This window comes from Cydia amplana, chromosome 1, assembly GCF_948474715.1.
Source record: "Cydia amplana chromosome 1, ilCydAmpl1.1, whole genome shotgun sequence".
NCBI classification, from domain to species: domain Eukaryota; kingdom Metazoa; phylum Arthropoda; class Insecta; order Lepidoptera; family Tortricidae; genus Cydia; species Cydia amplana.
The window spans coordinates 9753091-9776207 of NC_086069.1; the positions used below are offsets into that span (position 1 = coordinate 9753091).

At 35.5% G+C, this 23117-nt stretch overlaps 1 protein-coding gene and 1 non-coding gene across 4 annotated transcripts in view; both read left to right on the forward strand.

The window, feature by feature from the left end:
- LOC134663144 (protein trachealess) overlaps nt 1–23117 on the forward strand; it is a 188463-nt gene that overhangs the window by 97631 nt on the left and 67715 nt on the right. The window lies entirely within an intron of this gene.
- Nucleotides 3980–4118, forward strand: LOC134655034 (U4 spliceosomal RNA). The gene has a single exon (XR_010097408.1). It is a non-coding gene; the product is annotated as a U4 spliceosomal RNA (small nuclear RNA).

A 23117-nucleotide genomic window follows, 5' to 3' on the forward strand; every position in this document is an offset into this window, starting at 1 on the left:
TACGACTGCACTTTAAATTGTATTCAAATACCAAATATATTGAATGATTACCAAAAATCATTAATGATCACCAAATCTTGAAGACCAAATTAATGCGATATTTTCACCTAAATAAACCACTGTGATTACCAAAAAATGTAAACATATTACCAAATAAAGTAAAATGATGCCAAAATTACTAGGTTTCAACTGCGACCCTTACAGAAAAGAAATGCTCTAAAAAAGTGGGTTAGGCTAGGTTTGAACTGCGACCCTTACGGCAACGAAATGCTACTAGAAAAGTGGGTTAGGTTAGGTTTGAACTGCGACCCTTACAGAAAAGAAATGGTACTAGAATTGTGGGTTAGGTTAGGTTTGAACTGCGACCCATACAGAAAATAAATGCTACTAGAAAAGTGGGTTAGGTTAGGTTTGAACTGCGACCCTTACAGAAAAGAAATGCTCTAAAAAAATGGGTTAGGCTAGGTTTGAACTGCGACCCTTACGGAAACGAAATGTTACTAGAAAAGTGGATTAGGTTAGGTTTGAACTGCGACCCTTACAGAAAAGAAATGGTACTAGAATGGTGGGTTAGGTTAGGTTTGAACTGCGACCCATACAGAAAATAAATGCTACTAGAAAAGTGGGTTAGGTTAGGTTTGAACTGCGACCCTTACAGAAAAGAAATGCTACTAGAAAAGTGTGTTAGGTTAGGTTTGAACTGCGACCCTTGCAGAAAAGGAATGCTACTAGAAAAGTGGGTTAGGTTAGGTTTGAACTGCGACCCTTACAGAAAAGAAATGGTACTAGAAAAGTGGGTTAGGTTACGTTTGAACTGCGACCCTGACAGAAAAGAAATGGTACTATAAAAGTGGGTTAGGTTAGGTTTGAACTGCGACTCATACAGAAATTTTGGTGGTCATTTATTATTTCTGGGTTTACAATGATTATTTTGGAGTCATTTGCTTTAATAGGATAGCAAGATTTAAAAATTTGGTTATAATTTTACATTAAAATAGAGTTCTAATTTTGGTGGTCGTTTACTATTTTTGGGTTTACAATGATTATTTTGGTGTCATTTTCTTTAATATGATAGCAAGATTTAAAAATTTGGTTATCATTTCACATTAAAATGGGGTTTGAAATTTGGGAATCATTTACTATTTTTGGGTTAATAATGATTAGTTTGGTGTCATTTCCTTTAAAAGGATAGTAAAATGTAATAAAATTGGTAATCATTTCACATTAAAATGGAGTTACAATTTTGGTGATCATTTATTATTTTAGGGTGGTAAAATATATATTTTTGGTATTAAATTTTACTAAATCTGGTGATCAGTTAAATAGCAGCCATCAGTTTTTAAGTAAATAAGGATTAGGAATGGAATTTTCCTAGTACGTGTAGATAATGTACCTAAATGGAACTTTATTAAATATCGAATGTGATAAATAGCTGCGAAAAAAATTTACCTACGTATCTAACAGTCACTCAATTCACAAGTCCAGTCTCATTACAGTGACTCAAATTAACGGGCACGTCTTGCCGATCTCTTCTCGCATATTTCCACGTGCTTCTTTTGTTTTAAACAAAGATCATTGAGCAAAAGCTATCTCATCTATATCTTTATGTAAGATTACTATTCCTCGCCAACTATGGCAGTGATATATGACGACATACAGACTTCAATCAAATAACATATTCCGGTCAGGACTCGAATCGACTACCGCTTCCTGTTGGACTGTTGGGCAATGTTGGAGCCTTTTTAGATGGAAAAATGATGTCCGTTTTGGTCTGACTTTGGACCAAATTGGACTATTTGAGACGGGAAGTGATTGGCGAGGAGCGATTATAACGAAAGGAAATGGCAGTATAGAGTTTTATTATTGTTACTCATCGAGGACTTGTATGTGTGGGCACAGAGGCGATTTTATAAATAAAAAGTATCAAAACCCTAAAATAATGGAAATATTATATAAACGAACAAGAACCAATTTTTTACGGCGAGTCCAAAATGTATTGTTTTATAAAAATGTAGCAATCAACGTTGTACTTTTAATTAAGAAAAACATTTAAAAACATATTCCGTATTTGAATAAACAAAAAATGTTCCAAAGGAAAGAAAAAGAAACACGAAACCTCAGCTCCCTCAGGAGGCATATCGTCCAATTTCCATACTTATAATCTTCAGCGACAAATAAATGTAAGAAGAAAATATGTAAATCATATTCGAGAAAAAAGAAAAATATCTCTATGGTGTTAAGTGACTGAGGTGTGAATGTTTGAAGAATCTTTCGGATGAATATTTTAGATCTGTGGTTTTTTCTAATGTATATTTATTATTTATGTTGGGGTTGGCGAGGCTGGGGTTAATATTAATGAATTGAGGGTGTTCCTATTGTAAGTTTTGTAGTAAGTTGCCCTATCCAAATATGTTTTTAAAGTATCAACCAAATTTTTGGTTAGGTAGGTACTTAGATTTTTTGAAGTTATATAAAACATACATATTTATTCTTAAATCTTAAATAAGAACATTTAACATACGTTACCTAAATAAGTAGGTACTTATGTTAAAATCAATGATGTTTCGTTAGTAATTTGATGGTAAGGTAATTTACGTAATTGTTCATTAGGTATAAGTTAGCTACTTATATTTATCACTTACGTCATAAGCTATCCACTACAACCAAGTATTTTGTGCTATAATTTTTACTTAACATGAAACCATGCAGAAGAAATAAAAACCCTTGAAAATTATATTCATAGTTTGTATTAAACAAATCTCGGGCCATCAGATCTTCTGACGCCATATCAACGCGATCTGACGTAACAAATGATGGTGTATCCTGAACCGCTATAAACTGGCCCCGAACTATTAACTTCACCAAGCTCTTATCGTATGTATTTATACGTTCAAAATTAGACCTTAGTAGAGCTACTTAAGGTGGCCTTCATAATGATATCCTTGGATCAATTACCACCGTGTAAGAATTTGTCCCTTGCTCGATTCAAATAATAACTTTCGCAATATCGTATCTGACGATTTTGTAAGTTGTATTTTAAGTCTTAAATAAAATGTGGTACAATGACTTTAAGAATATCAGTGGTTGCCTAAATGATAGGTTTGTAAAAGTATATTTTCCCAAGGACTTCGTTTTGTATTGATGCTAAAATGGATCGGCGTAAGTTGGAGGGCCAGGATAACTCTTAAAACAAGGGCTTTTGACAAACTGTGGCGGGCAAATCTGCCGCCGGCTATTATGAATTTTTATTCGTAACAGTTTTATGAGGTGATATGACTTTTACATTTTATTATGAGGCAAGTTTGAGATGTTAATAATTTTATGAATATTTTATTTTTATATCGTCGTGACTGAAAATTACACCGCTGCGCTGTACAGAAGACAATGTACATACCTACAAAATACGTAGAACATTTTTTTTAACCTAATTTAAACTTACTGACTTAGATAGGTATGGCAATGACCATGGCTACTTATATTATATATTTTCATCACTTCCAATCCAAGCCTTTTGGCTTAGCAGTCCCTGGCACATCGAGGTCGCATATTTAAGTTTTATGACCATTTTCTCAAGAATGCGTGTCCACCCGCATACTTATATGCGCGATAAAATAAACACACTGATTAATAAGCCGCTCATGCGCAGCTACCGTCCATCCACTTAAAATGGCCGGCGTGTTCTATTTTTGAAATGTGCAGTAACGGTCTCGGAGCGTGATCGCGTTACAATTTGAATTTTGACGTTCTCATTCGGTGAAATTCGAACATTCAGCCAATCAGAGTCGAGGAAAAGCTATTTGCATTCGTTTCTCTTTTTTATTTAAATTTATAATAGCTGTCGCAATTTTCTTCGCAGAATCAGCTGCTCCGAACGCATAGTTCTGCCATCCGACAACAGATGGCGCTGCCGTCGAGATAGAACACGCTATCGTTTGTTCGACGTAGTTTCATGGGTTGGCCGGAGTTTGATTGTATTGCTAACTTTGCGCAGAGGCAATATCGTAACCAATGAGGTTTATCCGAGGTGCGATTATTGCTAGTTGAAAACTTTACCAATACCCCGCCGTGTGGACGTGAAATACCGTCCGCTATGGCAATTTTTGAATGGCCGTAAAGGCCTAATAGAACAGAAAAACAGCGAACTGCAAAAGTGCAATGCATGCCATGCACATTACACTGCATGATGGATACATCCATTCATAAAGTGTCCAGGACGGACCATACCTTGCATTTATCCCATCTATGACACAGCTGTGGGTTTGATATTTTCATTGTAAGCAACATAATTTAAAAAAATCCATTATTCATATTTTTATTTTAATACTTGTAGTGCATTTCTCTCGCAAGAATATTTATAGGTAAGGTTAAATATTTATACGCGCGAATGATAACAAATTGAGATCAATTTGTGTTTTTAATATCCATTTGGCCTCTTGGAGAACTGAGTCTCATTCGAACTTAAAAAAACTGCACACAACGTTAATTCAGACAGCAAATTTCTGATACGAATTTTATAATGCACTTTTTTCAATTACAGATTTTAGTCGCAGAATAATAATGACACCCTATCGTGCTTCAATGGAAATGCAAATGATAATCAACGACGATTTATCTCCCAATTGGGTACTTTCCTCTACTTAAAATACATTATTTCACACCGTGCACGAAATAAAGCACCAGATAATTATTACAAAAACATAGAAAGCAGTTATTTTTAAACACAATTTCTATTTAATAAATCGGATAGAAATATAAAAAGTAGGCGAGTTGACCGTAACGTCACTACACACGTTTTCATATAAATTCCATACTGGCAAATCGTTTTGACAGTTCTAAAAAAACCGGCCAAGTGCGAGTCGGACTCGCGCACGGAGGGTTCCGCACCATCAACAAAAAATAGAGCAAAACAAGCAAAAAAACGGTCACCCATCCAAGTACTGACCCCGCCCGACGTTGCTTAACTTCGGTCAAAAATCACGTTTGTTGTATGGGAGCCCCACTTAAATCTTTATTTTATTCTGTTTTTAGTATTTGTTGTTATAGCGGCAACAGAAATACATCATGAAAATTTCAACTGTCTAGCTATCACGGTTCGTGAGATACAGCCTGGTGACAGACGGACGGACAGCGGAGTCTTAGTAATAGGGTCCCGTTTTTACCCTTTGGGTACGGAACCGTAAAAAGAAGCTGATTTGACTAGTAGGAAAGTAGCCAATTGACGGCCGCTATATAATAATCATAATACTAGCCAGTCTTATCGCCCCGGTAAACGAACTACCTATACATATACGTTATTACTAGTATATTACCCATGTGAATAAAAAACTTTATGGTTTGATGGGATTAATAAATTTCAGGACGCTACTTATCGTTTGTAATGGTGAATGTTACGCAGTGTTACATCGCGCCAATTTTTCCATTAAATTATATTTATAGCAAATTCATTTATATACTTAATAAATTAGTGGCATACTTTAGGTACTCTTAATATCTTAACTTTAGTACTTTACTCGAAATTCAAACACTTTTTTAATCGACCAGCATTGGTTACATAAAACTCCCCAAAATATACACTAAAGACACTTTGTACTTTGTTCCCGAATATTTGTTACTGACTGTACCTACAGTGCATTTTATATCATTTTTCAGTACGCGAGAAAACCCCCTTGATGCGACCCATATGAGCTTTAAGTTTAAACCTTAAACAACGGCCGGTAATAGCCCCGCGCCCTCGGCATCAGCAGTGTCCAAGAAAACCATTTTTCACGCAGAGACTTAATTTCTGGTGCCTCGTTTTTCATCCAACCCTACCGTCTGAAGGAAAGCTATAGAACTCGCTATTTTACGTTTTTGTGTTTTAGAATTTTTTGAGTTACAAATGTTTGTGACATGTGGGATTCTCTTGTAATATTATATTTACTTATTTAAACAACCTACTTCGAAAATAGATAAGTATTAATACCTATTACATTAAAATTAGTACTTAGTGTGTTCATTTATTTGTGTGTAGGTATATAATATTTGTTCTTGCCTAAGTTGTGGATTGAAATTTAAATGTATACCCATAACATTTTCTTTTTTTATATGGTAACGAAATTTAATAATATCTAATAATTTTTAGCATTTTAAGATTTAATATCTACCCTAAACACAACTTTCTTTTATTCCAAAAACTGAAATTGCAAAAATTCACGCTTACACCCTTTCTTGCGGCGGCGGAGATCGCCTTAGTCCGTGCCCCGCATAACATAGCACACAATTTGTTTAGCGACAAATGTCCCCGCTGTAGCCACCCGGCCGGATTCCGACACTAAGTGGAATTTTACTTTACAGTTCTAACTGAATTCTAAGTGTATTTCCTTTTATCTTTTTACTCTTTACTCCCTTAAGATTCTGTAATGTAAACTCGGTAAATACTACCAAAACTGCACATATCAGATTAATAATAAATTTCTGCCAACTGTACTTGGTACATTTATTATTGTATTGTCACCTGTAATATATATACTTGTAGTTTCAAAATAATACGACTATTAGGAGTAGGTTAAAATTAACTTGAAAGATTTTATTACTCAAAATTGCTTGTTGTGTGTTGAAAAGTTTTATTTTATTTTAAACGTCAAACGTCATCCTATACTAAACGCAATATTTGTCATCTTGACCTTTGTCTTTCTTACCTGGTCGCCAAATTTAAAAAAAAAACCTCAAATGTTTCGAAATGCTACACTCGCGATGGTTATCGATAGCAATTTTCACAAATTTATGACTTAATTCTACTATGTTTTGAGGGATGCGTGAATAGGCGAGCCGATATTTATGACAAAAAAAGTGTAAATCATTTTACCGTTCCTTTTATTGCCGATTTATTTTTTGTTTTGTGATAAATTTTGACACTGTTTTGACAAACCATAATGTTTAAAATGTATGTATGTGTTAGATATTCTATTGTCTTGTTTCTGGTTATTAAACCACTTAAGTACTGCCTTTGGAAGCTTTAGTTACCGGCCGTCACCCATAGGGGTGGCTACAGGTGGGGTGTAAGGCTACAGTTATTATTACAAATCAATAAGAAATATCAAGTAATTGGGTTATTGTTAAGCCACGTATTCATCATACACATTTTTGTTTATAAACAATGTTTTGCAATGAGAAGGCATTTATTTTCTAGGAAACTTAGATTACGAATACTAGTTTATGCCTTTACATATAAAATTGTTCATACTAAATCCATGGCTTTAGGTACCTTGAATGGAGAAGAAAACTTGTGGTGTACGGTATAAATCATGAGACTTTATTAGTACCTAAGTAAGAATTTAATCTAAAGGACAAAATTATTCAAAGGGTAGAGACAAAAAACCTAATGGCACTTTACACCTACATTTATTGCCAACCTTTCTAGAAAGTCTACTGAACAAAAAACTTTTATGGCGACCAACAAAAACGAGTGCTAATATTAATAAATTTTATAAAACAAACACACGATTAAGCTATAAAAATGCTACTGTTTTTTGACACCCTTCCCCGAACATATAAAAGCCCACAACGATTTGTTTATATCGCATTAACAACAAAAAAACGTTAATAAAGTAATAAAAACTCGAAAAGGGACTGGCGAGAATAATTTTGCTATTAATATTCAATTTTATCCCAAAACTTTGACTTCAAAGAAAAATCCTAGATGAAGATCTAAAAAGTATCTGCTTACGTAATTTCTCGGTAGACATTCGAAGGGTTAGTGAGAATGTGCGCGCGTGTGCGTGCGGTTTTGATGTGCAAGTGGTGTAATTACGGGAAGGGTAACACTTCAAACAAGGGCTCATTGCGAAAATATCTAGTTTCTAAGACGAAAAGGGACGACATCATATGATCGCTTTTCTATAAAAATGTGGTCCTCATTTTCCTCTACGGATATTAACATTATAGAAAATATTTTTACACAATTTTATTTATATCAACCACAAACTTTTCTTCTTCGTTTTGTTTGATTTTCTTCGATTTATTAATTATTATAAGAGTTATAGGAGCTTTTAAAGTCTGGAATTTGTTTTCCGCTTTATCCCCACTCATATACAAAAGTTCTCTAATTGACATTTATAATAATGGCTCATTATGCTTCGTGTAGGATGTTACCGTTTAGATCGTCGGATAATTTAAAACATTTGGTCACTTTTATGAATGGTGTAGGTGTGTAATTGTGTATATGATTGTTGTAAGTAGGATCGTTTGTGAACATCTTGACTCACACGTGTGTAGGTTTACTTTATTAGTTATTGTTTGAGAGGCACCTACTTAAATTAACTGGAATACATATGTGAAATACCCTAAACCCTTGGTTAAGAATTAGACTCCTTTCTTATTTCTTATCAATTATGATGACAATTGACAGTTCAATCCAATTTAATGGAAAAAGAAACAGCAAATTACTTACCCCAAACAGACAAGTGAAAAAAAAAAGGAAAAGGTATGTATATTCCACTAAGTATAGACTAGGTAAATTATACCAATGAAAGCAATGTTTTCTCAAATAACACTATATGAAAATACGGCCTTTTACCTTAGGAGGGCAGAATGAAGATTCTTACTTTCGCATTCCATAGGACTAATTTATAAAAGTAGTAGTTTATACGTAGAAGCTGTCAGTCAGTCCTTGAGATGGTAAAAAATAAATTGTCCCCGAAAAAATCTGTAATCACCCCCAAAAAATTTAAGTTAAGTCAAAACAATGCCAACAATGCATTCCCTTGGCTAATGAGCGGGAGCCGCACCCGAAAATTAAAACTCCAGCTTGACGTGATTTCGATTTGACAACACTCATATTGCATTTAGCGGTACCTATTGTACCTACAATAAACAGATTTGCATACAATTTACAGAAATAGAGGTACAAAGGAAACTTATTTTATAAGGGACTTCTTCCAGCTAACCTTCGAGTAGGTAGATGAGTGGAAAACTCTAAGATAGAGAAACTTACGGAATGTACAAAAATGCACTTTTCGTCGGGTAGTTGCACAAATCTCTGTTTTGACATTTTGCTGGGACATCAGTTAGCCGCGACCATGACCAGTGAAACCTGTGTCGAAACGTCGGTAAATAAAGGTAATTGAATAAATTTCGCGTTAGACCCGTCTATAAATGTGAGTTAATATGTGTTCAAAACGCGAAGGTTTTAAATATTATATGTACAAAAATGTTTTATTGCACGCGTACGCGATCAGTGAATCACGAATGTGATGCATAGCGAGTAATTTTCAATCGATGTCAAATCAATTTGTGATTTTAAAACTTTGAATCTCGAATGCTGCTTCGATCAAGCGCCGGCGCAGGTAGCGCACCTGTAGCGATCGCGGGTCAGGCGCAGATTTATAGCAATGGCGCTAATACGGTTAGAATCACATGGATGTTCTCAGAGGTAAATATTGCCATGAATTATACTTGTGGTACCTATTTATTTTAACGTAAATTATAGTAAAATGTTGATGAACCAACCACGTACCGAAAAAATATCTACTTAGTCCTTGGTGATATAGATATATTTATATGCGTATATCTTTATTTATCTAAGGAACGTGTCATTGAGGTTATAAAACAATAATTAAGATGGTTTAGAAAATCTATTAAAGGTATATTTTGTGATAGACAAACATACCTGTATATTGAGTTAGGTACCACTAGTTTTAGCCAATCCACCCTATGACTGTCCTGATTTTGACACAACATAGAACTGCATTGTGGTATTTGTTTATTACCTATGCACTGTGGACAAAAAATCTTATTGATACACATTATTTCGTGGTTTTATGAGCCAAGGCCCATGAGAACGGTAGCTCTATTACACTATTATATTATTTTTTGGTATTTGATATTTCTAAGAAAATATGAGTGAGAGATTTTATCACTGTGAGTTCAACAAATAATGCAATGTGTCTAACATAGCAATTTCTTAAAATGTTTTCGATAAATTAATAAAAGCTGTTTCTGTCCAGTAAGCCGCCGAGTTCGCTAAGGTATTTTTGCACATCGTCTCTCCAGAGGTAACTAGGGCGTCCAAATAGTCTTAATTTGGACAGTGTAGCATGGTGGTCTTTGGTGTCGGAGGCCAAGATCCACTCCGGGTAGGAGTAAGTAAATAGATAAATAAATAAAATAAAAACTAGGTTTTCTACAAGTAAATAAGCTAAGATAAAGTAACATTTCAGCCAAGTCATAAATAATGAAGGAATGTTCTTCCAAGACTTAATATTTTCCGTATTTTAAAAAGTCAACCCTGCAAACGCTTCTGTCCAGCGTGGAGGTAAATGGCGGCCAAATTAAAAGCAAGGAATATACTATATTAAGTTTAATGTTAAGCAGAAGGCTGGTTGGAAAAAGTGATCGTATATACAGGCAAGTAGGTTCTTATATAGCTATCGTACAGCGCCACACTACTGATTACTTATGAACTATTACATATACTGACATACCTAAACTAAGCTGTTGAGCTCGTATGCTAGTACATAGGAGTTTCGGTAGATGTCACCTTATTTACATATTATAGAACTGTGGTGCTGTCTACCGGTGATTTATATCTAATATCTATTAATAAGTTTGAGAGCCCTAACCTAGATGGCGTAGGCAAGTAGGTATTGCATACCTATTTGTCCATTCCCTGATAAGATAGGTCTTAACAGCTTCTTACAAAATAAATGTCTCCCGCGCGGCGCGATGATTAATGCGAGCTCAAATTAAAATGAGAGCGATAATGTTTTTATCTCGTTTATTTACGGGCACGACACAAAATTAAATGGGGCTAAGATTTGATGGTGTCTTTTACAATTCACCAAAATACGTCAGTACTAGATACTACAGATACAGTTAAATGCAACCACAGGCACAATATAGGGTAGCTATTTAAACAGAAACCTTCATTCCGCTCTCATACACCTCTTAAATACTTATAAATAAATTTAATTATTTGTTGTCGTTCCCAAACGGTTCTCTATTCGTGTTATCTTATCTTCATCTGTGTATGACGACTGGCATTAACACACTAAAAACGATAGGATTTTCAACAGTTTTAAAGTAGTCTAATAAAATTCAAGCATACTAAGTGTAGCCCTGTATTCAAATTGTCCGCCATCGTCACCTATTTCATTAAAAATGTCGAAAAACTCTTTGCAGTTAGCAGTCAAGTGCGCCCAGGGGGCTATTTCAGACGCTGCGAAATTTCCCGAAGATTTATTTGAATAAATTATTTTCCACCTGTAGTGAAGGGTTGCTTGGATTTATCGTTTACTACTGATTCTTTCTTTAGCTACTATTAAACATTCTTTGAGGAAAGTCTGATATTTTATATTGTGCGCGGTATCCAACTTCATTGTTAATTCGCACAGCATTACGTATTAGCTTATCTTAAATCAAATACGTTATTTTACTGTCTTCCGCGATGACTCCTCGAAGACAAAAGGCAATTTTGATATAGGCAATTTATGATTCGCTTGAAAAGTGATGTCATCGCATTAAAACAAAAGGGCTATGTTGGTCGAGAAGACAGTTAAATCATTCGTTGCTGTCTTTTACAACTTTAGAAACCTTAAAACAAATGCAATAGGGTTTTATAATACTTTTCTAATCTAAACACAACTGGCAAGTAAGAAACGAATCTAAATCGGTTCAACATTCGTTCGATTTTCAATATTCTACCAGATGACCGTAAGACCATTTGAAATCGAGGGCGTGATTGGTGATTTCGAATTTAGAATTCCGCGCGCGACCGTTGATAGATCGGTGATGGCCGACCGACTCTGAACGTTCGTTCGGCGCTCGTTTGACCAGAAAAATCGGGGTACGTGGTATTCACGTATTGAAACGGAGGGGCATGCGACAAAGAGTTACTGCATGAAGTATTTGGGACGACGGAAAAGGTATTTTCTGTAAAGCGCTTCCGTGTGGGAAGGATTGGGTCCATCGTCAAAGTGACGTTCGCTTGAGCTTTATTAACTAACTCTTACTTACGTCGGGACGAACGGATCGGAAATTCAAATGTGAACTTCGACGTGCTTCATGACATGCTTAATCAATAATTATTGAGAAAATAAAATAATGATCGCAAAATATAATGGTAATTATTTTTAGTTTTATTCGACATTACAAGCTTGATCATTTTTAAAAGTACCTACCACGGTACAGTACCACTTACAAAGCACGCAAACTATTTTATTTTGACCATTTTAATGAGCGCCATAGGTGTATATTTTGGTACTTTTCAAGGGACTATCAAAAGAGATGAAATTTAATAATACTGCAAAGTTAACAGGAGAAATCGACACACTTCGTATTCGTGAACCTATGTAAAATACGGGCGTTGCATCATGGCCTGTGTATGGAAATACAAAGTGGAAGATATTTTTTAATTATTATTTAGCAAGTATTTACTTTTTATATAATCGATATTAAATTATCTGTAACCAAAAATAGTGTTTTGGCGCGTGTGTTTCTCGAAACTATTTTTGTAGTTAAAAGTAAATCGCAACCCTAGCGGTCAGTCGTGCGTGCCTTGGCGGGGGAGACGTCAGGAGCAGCCATAGCGATGCCGCTATGATTTCATTTTTTTATTCGGTAGAATGTGTCTAAGACACTGGCCTCTTACAAAAACAAGCAGGAAGATTAAATTATGGTCTGTGCGGAAAGAGAAGAGTCGTGGAATGTATTGGGCCCCATACATTCAACGACTCTTCTCTTTCCGCACAGACTCTACTGTAGTTAGAAAGAAAAATACGGATATTTCTCTTCATAATATAAGGACTCATTTTTAGGGTTCCGTACCCAAAGGGTAAAAACGGGACCCTATTACTAAGACTCCGCTGTCCCTCCGGCCGTCCGTCCGTCCGTCTGTCACCAGGCTGTATCTCACGAACCGTGATAGCTAGACCGTTGAAATTTTCACAGATGATGTATTTCTGTTGCCGCTATAACAACAACTACTAAAAACAGAATAAAATAAAGATTTAAGTGGGGCTCCCATACAACAAACGTGATTTTTGACCGTAGTTAAGCAACGTCGGGCGGGGTCAGTACTTGGATGGGTGACCGTTTTTTTGCTTGTTTGTGCGGAACCCTCCGTGCGCGAGTCCGACTCGCACTTGGCCGGTTTTGATATTGCTTTTTATTTTATTCGTCTGTGGCAAACAAGAATATCGTCAGAGGGTCGCAGTCATCGTGATGGTATGAATGCCTGCAACTCCAGCCTCCAGCGGTGTTACATACGCGTTCACGACCCTTTAAAACCAGTAGGTACCTACGAGTACCTACACTACTTGTTTGGGGTTATAGGGGTTAAATTAAGCTTACAAAGGTTACTTTTAAAACATAATTATGAGTACTCATTTTTAATGGAGGTACACCGCTCCATGCCAGTGATGCGCACACACCTGTAAAACATAGGTACTTGTAGTAGTAGTAGTAGTAGTAGTAAAACACTTTATCCCTTCCCTTTATCACTTGTCCCTTTTAGATTTGACTATGCCCTGCTCTAATTGGAAAATATAGTTGAGTTAGCTATTTATGATACTTAAAGGTTTGTCTCTTCGACCAAGAGCGGCATAAAGATAATATATTCGAATCATCTGTCATTTGAGCTTCAAAATCCTTGCATTGACATACCTTGGAGCCCTATTCAATATTCAATCCATAGATCTCTATCCCTCGACTCAAAAGGATGTCTATACCTAAACAAGAATCCATGTTCCATCACCTTAAAGAAATGTCATAGTACCTAATTCCACAGCTTCTTACCATGAGATTTCCCGGTGGATTGGTGGTGTTGGATAGGGACGGAGAATACTGTTTCTCGGTAGTGTAAGAGGGATGGCAGACAGTCACGGGTGCGATTCTGATGATTGGTGTACGTGCTGTGTCGACCGCGTTGGGACGTGACTTTTGAGCCCGGTTTGTGTTGTGGTTTGATTGATTTTGATACTTGTTTTGATAGTATCTTTGAAGCAACATTGCAACAACTATAGCGACTGGATATTTAATGTTTTTGTAAGTTTAATCGTAAGAATCATTGTGCATCTATATAAGTAAGCTAGCGTCATTAAATCACATTTTATTAAGTAACTATAAATGAAGCGAAAGATTAAATAATGCAATACATAAAACGAGATAAACTTGTGTATTGTTGCTAAAAAAATATACTCTCTGTTACCTTTTAAATGTTAAGCCAGAATGCTTTAGGTGTAATCGCGATGTTATTACAACAATACATTTGTTATCCAATGACTCAACTTTAATGCCACCCTAAATATCAAGAAACAAGTTCGTGGTATAAACCGAAGTGCTGCGGCGGTAGAACGGTCGTATTTTTATCGCTTGACACCATGCCTGTCACGTTCTAACAAGTATGTAAGTGCGAAAGTGACGGGCATAGTGACAAGCGATAAAAATGGAACCATGCTGCACCCGCTGGAGTGTCTAGCATACCGGCCGGCTCATTCATTGTTCTAGCGGTCTTGTTTAATGACGATTTTAACGCCTCTCGTGAATGGGAGGGCTTATGAAATTTTTGACACGAGTCATTTGGCAGCGTGTGAAATGGAAATTATGATGTCAGATTCGAACTGGGGAACCCAATGAAGCGTTTAGGGAAAAGGTGGGAAATGTTACTTATTATGAGTTGTTAGATAACGATTAGTTACTCGATGTTTTTTTGTGGATTTCGCTCGGATTATTTAGGTTGTGTTTTTGTTTTTTGTTTCATTGTAATAAAAATAACAACTATCGATTTTCAATGTGCTTACTATAAAAACCCAGATAGCAAAGTTATAAGGTAAACGGACTATTGCTCGACATGCTAATGCCCAATAGATGACACCCTGCTGTCACCTCTATTGACAATGACTTAAGTTTCAAGATGACATGTAGGTACTGGGACCGCGACGAGCACCAGTACGTTTACCTTAATTGTGAAATCACTCACCATTATAACTAACCTTATGGCTCCTCTACAGGATGGGCCAACGCCGGCCACTCCAAGGGACGCGGCTGCGTGGCTATGCGGTAGAATGAGATAGTCACTTGCTCCCTCTAACGCATAAATGCGTCCCTTGGAGTGGCCGGCGTTGGCCCATCGTGTAGAGGAGCCATTATACCTACTTTTAATGTGGTGGTGTTGCTTGTTTGTCAGTGCCTATATTACCTATGTTTGTGCCTTGGAATAAAATTAGTCACAACAGATTATTGCTATCAAGTATTGCTTTGTGATTGGTTAATAAGTGTTTTAAGACCATATTCTCTATGGGATTTCGTTTTTTCTTCTTCATATAAGTCTCTAACCAGGCAAAAAAATTTATCTAACGAGTCCAAATAACTATTAAGCTCTAGAGACCGATCTAAACACTACACTTCTTTCGATTGGATTACAAGTTACAGGCGTTATAAAACGGCCGCCTAGATGTCTTCAATCGCGTAATTGATTAATATTGCAAAACAGCGACGGTGGAGTCGACACGTAGCATACTAACGAATGATTACCGACTGTATTCATTTGGTTAATTACATGGGTGGTTACATTGATGACGAGTCATATAGTTTTTCTATTCGTTTAGTATGAAAATAACTATGTTGTAGCCACCGAAGGAATATATATCTTAGGTGGTCATCTGAAGTTCAGAATGAGATCCGTTCCAAGTGAAACCGGCAAGAATACCTAGTGTGAAATAATGTCAAATTTTGTTGTCCATTGGTGTTTTCCGTTCCATTCAGATAAAGGAAAAATCCTAATCCAAAAATGTCATTTAACTAAAACTGCGCAAAAAATGGAAAGTATATTGTCCAGTAATTAACTGTGTATTGACTCGTGGTCGCTAATGGATGAATCCATTTAGTATGATGTCGATATAACGGCTGCGATCCATGTTTTGCGTCACGTATGGAGGCCTAATGTGAATTTAAAACCCTAATTAGACGAATTAACCGCATTTGTTTAAAACTAGTTCATGAGTTTCATGACTTAACATGTAGGATTAAATTATACTAAAACAGTTTTTCCTGCAACTTTGTTATTGATGTAAGTATAATATACCGACTGGTAACAAAATGTGTAAGTACAAGGAAAAAAAACATTTAGATCATTTAGTTTACAATGTATTCGAATATACTAACAATATAAATTGTACTATCTACTCCAAATACGTCTGCATTTTTATAAATGTAGCTGCCAAAAAAATATAGGGAGATAGGTATGGTGTCCTCACAAGGATACCAAAGACCTCCCAAAAGTGCGCTATGTTGCGAGGGACATGTATTTGTTCTTTACCTCAGAAATCACAAGACTCTCAAGCATTTTCCTTACAAAGTCCTCATTGCATTTTCGTCAAACAGCCCGCCTAAAAAAAACTAAGTATCTCAATTTCTTAAAATTAAAATGCACACGACAAAGTTTTCCGCTTGTATGCCGGAAACAGCTAGTCGATTGTATTATTGTATTGTACAATTGTATTTGCGCGAGTGCGAGCGTGGCGATGGCGGTGACGTTTCGCGCGGACCCACGATTGCACGCGCCGGCGCACACGTGCAGACATCGGAATGTGCTAGAGCAGCTATCAGCACCAGCAACAGTCTACAGAAAATAAAATTGTTAACTTTTTTTTATTTCTTGTTTTTGGCCATAGACCTTAAACTGTTCCGACAAAAAATCTCTTTCAGTTTTGTAATTTAAGTAAGAGAGCTAAACTGTTGTGTGTAAAATTGGTACTCTTAAAGGTACCTTTAGATAAAAGATAAAGATAAAGGATAGTTTATTCAAGTAGGCATATTACAATGCGCTTATGAACTTCTAATAAATCTACTTTGATTGGTTATCTGTCTAGGTAATCAATTACTATATCTAAATACCCCTATTTTTGGTATCAACGCTTTGCCTACGAAAACTCTAAAACAATCAACAGTTTTACTAAAGTCTATTTTTTTATTCCGTAGACCGAAATGACATTTCATAGTAAGTAGTAGTGGTAGTAGTTTCATGTGTCATCTCATACTATGAAATGTCATTTCAGTCTACGGAATAAAAAAAAAGATTTTATATACATACGTTACATCTATTACAGACTACAGAGGAGAATTATTCGAGTCTACAAAACGCATAGCTCTACCCGCCACCCCCTCATTCCATAGAACTTGTGGGTGACTTACAAGTGAAATGGAATAAAAAACTCAACGACACGACTACTGCATTATCGAGGTTTAAATGAACAACAAAAGAATTTCATAACTCGCCGGGAATTAAATACCTTTAAATTATGGTATATTAAAAGGTTTTTTCAAATTATGGTTACTATTAAGATACATTTGATTCCAAACCGCAGGTTGTGAATTCAAATTCATGAGGTGAATAAGTATGACGACTGGTCTGGCCTAGTGGGTAGTGACCCTGCCTGTTAAAAGCCGCGGTCCTGGGTTCGAATCCTGGTAAGGGCATTTATTTGTGTGATTAACACAAATATTTGTTCCTGAGTCTTGGGTGTTTTCTATGTATTTGTATATTATATATATCGTTGTCTGAGTACCCACAACACAAGCCTTCTTAAGCTTACTGTGGCACTTAGTCAATCTGTGTAAGAATGTCCTATAGGTAATATTTATTTATTTATTATAAAAAAGAAAAAGAAAGAATCTTGTATACTTTCTTACTAAATATCATTTTGTATTCAAAGTCAAAATAAAAAGAAAAAAGGTGGTCTCCTGTAAATTCAATAAGTACAGTCACTTTGTAAAAATCGTCAGTCGGGGTCGAATGAAAGAAACAAAATTACACGGGAGAAAAATTGTATGCAAATCGTTTGCAGCGGGAAGATGGGGCCGGTTTATGTAATAAGGAGTAAAGTAGACTAGTTAGACAACCGATGCATAATTATTTAAAAAATAAACACTACTAGGTATAGTAGGTATGTAGCATGCAAGTACATACATTTGCAAAGAAAATGTATTGCAACAAGTCATACGACGATCTTCATCAAGTCTTCACTTCTGGTTAAAAAGCATTTTATTAGAGACGTAAATAAATATCGGCTTATAAGGAATCGTCAGTCGAGGCACTAGTTGACTATTAATTATATTTACTCTAGCCTCCTGAGTCCCGCTTGTCATTATTGCTGTTTTGAATTTGGAACCTTCTTGTTTTCCATTTTAATTCATAATTATATTTGAATTAAATCCTTTATAAAGGCCTCAGTGACTCAGGAGGCTAAATAGGTACTTAAATAATAATACAAATTTAGTAATGTAATTAGAAAGCCTAAATGGAAAACCCATGTACGTGGTTTCACATTTTGTTTGAAACATGTTTGTAGCTCTGGTCACATCATGACCAAGTCGATTACTTTTTCATACAACAAATAGGCGATTCAAATGATGTATTAAATACACTTTAGATAGACTTTAGATACTCATATTACGTAATTACATACACCGCTATTTGGAATAGTTGTCTAACTGCATAGCACCATCCAAGACCAAGGTGCGTCGGAGAATTCTAACACGGACAATTGAAAAATTACCCCGTGTTATTGGGCCCGCGCTTACCGTCGCAAAAACTGCACTTACCTCGCCTTCTTTGGGGTTCCACAGGCATCAAGAAACATGGTCTCAAAGTGCTTAGTATCTAGAATACGTTTAGGTAGACATCTCTCTAATTGACATTATGATATTGACCAAATGAATGAATATGTAGTATGCACTGAACACACACACACTCAAGAGTAATTAAGGTCTCCTTTCACTCACTTTGTATGGAAAACTCCATATAAAATCAACCATTTTCATCGCGGATTTACTTCGTTTTATTCGTACTTATGAGCACATTTATTTTAATTGCCATACTAAAGTAGTACGGGTATGTTTAACCACTATGTACAAATTTATTTAGTCGGTTTGACATTCACAATAAGTATTTTTAATTACTTTTTGGCTGATGATTTTTTTCATTTATAATTTTTTTTTTGTCCAATAACGCAAAGTTGTACGGATCCCTCTTAAAATACCCTTAACCGGTCTTTTTTTCTTTTAAAAGGTTTTAAAAATGTACTGGCATTTGACGGCGAGGGGAGGTTAATGTAATCGCGCTTTAAACTGCAAGCGCCAATTTGTGCGAATTAAAGAATTTGTCCACTTTTTGTAGGGAATTAAGTTGAAAAAATGTGTTAAGTTTCGATGGGGTTCGCGAACGGTTTCTGGAAATATTTATAGACGCCTGTTGGCGTTTTCCTTGTACAAACTCGTTGTTTTTGAATTGCTCAACGTTATTTGATAAATTTACTAAGTCTCCATATACGTCACTACTAAACAAGGTTCTTCGCAAATAAGTATTCATTTAAAATATGCCAACCACTGATATCTTGTCTGAAAATTATTAACATGGTTACATATCATATATCACTATGCGTCCAAATAGTTAAAACAGCCGTTTTTGTTTTGAGTTCATAGATCCGGACGAATCCAGCAACATAAAAACTAGTTTGATGTACCTATTCAAAAGGTACTTAAATACAAAATACAGTACATAGCGGCCCCCTTTTTGAAATATCAATCGTTAAATTTAAATAATCACAATTATTTAGCAGTGGCGCTAGTGAGCACGTTGATTGGCTCTTAAATATGGGTAACCATAAGTATATAGGTACCTACATTTATATTTAGAAATGTACAAGAACAATGTATAGTAAACTAGCAATTCGTTTTGTGTTAATTTCTTTCTAAATATTTCGATTTTCTAATATCGGTGGTAATAAACGTGAATTCCCGACATCAGAATGCATCAGATGGAAGAATGCTTTGTTTTGAAGAGAACCTGTCGTACCTACAGCCGCTACCCAGACGATTCTTAGGACTGAAATCTAACTTGTGTTCAAATTTGAACTTTATTTCTGAATCGATTTAACAGTTCGTAAACATTTAAACAAGCATCCCAACATTCATCCACTGTCTGACATGATGGACGGTAAGTACCGATGACTTCGAGAAGCAACATGACGTGCGTACACCGTGACTTTGATCCATTCTCGCGTCAGCCTCACAACATAGTATAGAGATACCTAAGTATACTGTGTTGTGAGGTATACTCGGTAGGGGTGAGGGAGCGACCGTGCCTCGCATGGCGATGAGCTGCTAAACTCATATCCGGTGTTTTCGGGAGATTTTAGAGCTTTAATAAGTGTTACAGATAAACGTATAGGTACTCTGTAAGGTATCGGCTTATAACTTATAACAATGTGAAAGATATTGTAGAGCCTTTAATGTTTTAATGGGCAAAGTTTTCAATGGCTATATCTCCTAGAACAAAATACAGGTACTTACCTACATACCTTTAATAAGAATTAGATGTTTAAGTGCAAAAATAGACATTAAAAAGTAGCATATTTTTTATTTAGTCGTAATAATGAGCATTAGAATTAAATGCATCAGTAGATACATTACCAACCTACTTAATTCAGTTTGTCTACATGGATGAAACTTACATCGGAAGTACCTACTAGGTATATTAATTAAGGCCTCTCTTTATATCAAAGTGGACAAATATAGGTACCTATTTATCACTACCTAACTCATAAAAAAGAAAGTAGTAATATATAAAATAATAATAACCCACACTAAAAGGCTTATCAAGTTTTCTGTGGGACTGTAATATTTATAATTTATTATTCATTACATTAAAAAAATAATTAAAATCGGGCACAGACCTTCAGAAAAATAACAAATTGCTTTACCGAATGCAAATTTTTATTTTGTTTAACAAGATAAGCGCAAAAGGGTTAACATATCGCGTTCATCTTAACCCTGCTAAGGGTTGCTTTATTAATTTATTTAGTTTATCTGTAGTTATACAAAGTCACCCTAATTGCACCCATATGCAAAGTTTAATGTTTTACTCAGATATTATCAGGGTTCAGATTTCTTAGGGCCCTATTCAGGATTTAGCGTAGGTAACTAGACTTATAAATCCTAAGTATGAACGTCGTTAGCAGTTTCGCCACATATATAATACATCGAAGGTTTAGGTAGGGTAGGGTAGGGTGGGGTAGGGTTTTAAAAATGATATTAATACCTACTGTATCTGCCATGTCTTTTTTCTTGACTGTATTTTCCAATATGGTAAATACAACTTACCTACCTTTACTACTCCAATGAGATTATTCTTAGCGCAAGATTCTTAAGATGTTCAAATAAAAAAAAAATGTGTCTTTAAGTAGGTATCTTATGCAATATCTGTGTGCAATGTTTGAATTAAGTGATGTGTTTAAGCTTAAGTACAGAATAACCCCGGCCAAGTTCGTTGACACCGAGGTGCCGAAAGTATTAAAGTGTGCAAAGTTCTCCTTATTATGACTTTAGGCGAGCTCTGGGATTTAAGGATCATACTTCACAAGTTTGCCACCAAACTGTCTCAGACTTTGAACTTCTCTAACTTTTTTTTAAAAGAATGATGTTAAATATAAATATGAAGTACCCACGTATTTTTGGCTTTTCACCTAACTGAAAATTGTATAGGTACCTACCTAGGTATACTTAACCATTTAAAATAAATAAATACCTATTTGGGGACAATCTTACATAGATCGTTCTGGCTCCAAACTAGGCAATACTTGAACTATGGGTCCTACATACTTATAGAGATAATAAATACATAAGATACATAGATGATATCCATAACTTAGGAACACACACGTGATAAACACACAATTTTGTTTGTTTATGCCTGTAAAGATGATACTTGAAGTGAAATGTAACAAAATACTCGTATACATCATATAGCTTTTAATTAACGCATCTAAAATAAAAGCGTTTACCCCGAACCCAGGCAACACTCGCATGGACAATTAAAATTAGAATATCTTAATTCATATCAAAGTATCGGGGTTGCCATCTTAACGCGCGATCTTCCCTAATTCTGGGGTAATATGGAGATTGCGAGTTGGACATGTTTATTCCAGCGTAAGTGAATGTTTATGTTATTTGTGGATATGCTGTGTTTGTATACATTAGGATAAACGATTTACTTGGGTAGCTCTTGTTGGTATATGTAGGAAGTTAGTTTGTGATTAATTGTAGCATGGAATGAGATGTGTATGAGGTTTTTATTTTATTTAGTTACTCAGTACTAAAATCTTTATACTTATTCCTTTTTATTAAGCTCAGATAGAGCACAAGAATTATTCCGATTCTTACCAATTACTAACTTCCGTTGTAGCAATTGTCCTTAGCTGTAATTAGGTATAGGAGTAGAGACTTTAGATTTATTTAAAAGAGACCTAAAATAATTCCACTTCAATGTCAACTAAGATAAGATAATTGGAACGAATAACTCATCTTTAAACTACTGGTACGAGGTTTACATAGATACAAATATGATGATTTAATGTAGTTACGAATACTTACTTGCAATAATAAGGAATTGCTACAATATAAGATAAGATAAGATACAGGAAATCTCGAGTTTGGAGTAATTCAACGGAAAGCTTGAAAAATATACAATTGATCTTAAATAGAAGGGAAATTAATCACTGTTAACTTTTATCAATATTTAATGACTGCTGATTACCTGCTAATAGACCAATTAGCCACGTGAATGACTCGATGAGGTGTAAAAGTGTTAATTAGTATCGTGGGAAAGTTTGCATAAGTGTTTACTGAGTGAGTAGGAAAAACGGCAAAAACGGTCCAGCTTATTCGTCATGCTGCGCATGGGACATTTTATTTAGCTATATAAACGACACTTTTTTTTAATTCTTAGCTTATAAAAAAATATGAAAGAACCATTTTGTACGTCTATTTTAGGTAACCTTTATTGTAGAGCATATTAATCTGTAAATAAAATAAATCAAACAGATATTACAGATTAATTTATGAACGAAATACACTTTCCTTCTTCGTACAGGTAAAACAACATGACCCTACATAGAAACGTCCCGTCAGACGTCGATATTGGAAAACATTTCGCACGTTCGCGCTATTAAAAAAATAGTTCATTAATACGTGCAAAGCTAGCATAAGTGACCCGAAGGCCGGTGCCCGACCCCTCGGATGTGGGCCATCGATCGGGCTGATTAAAATTCACCAGCCACCATTGGGGCGGATCGAAGATTGAGCTT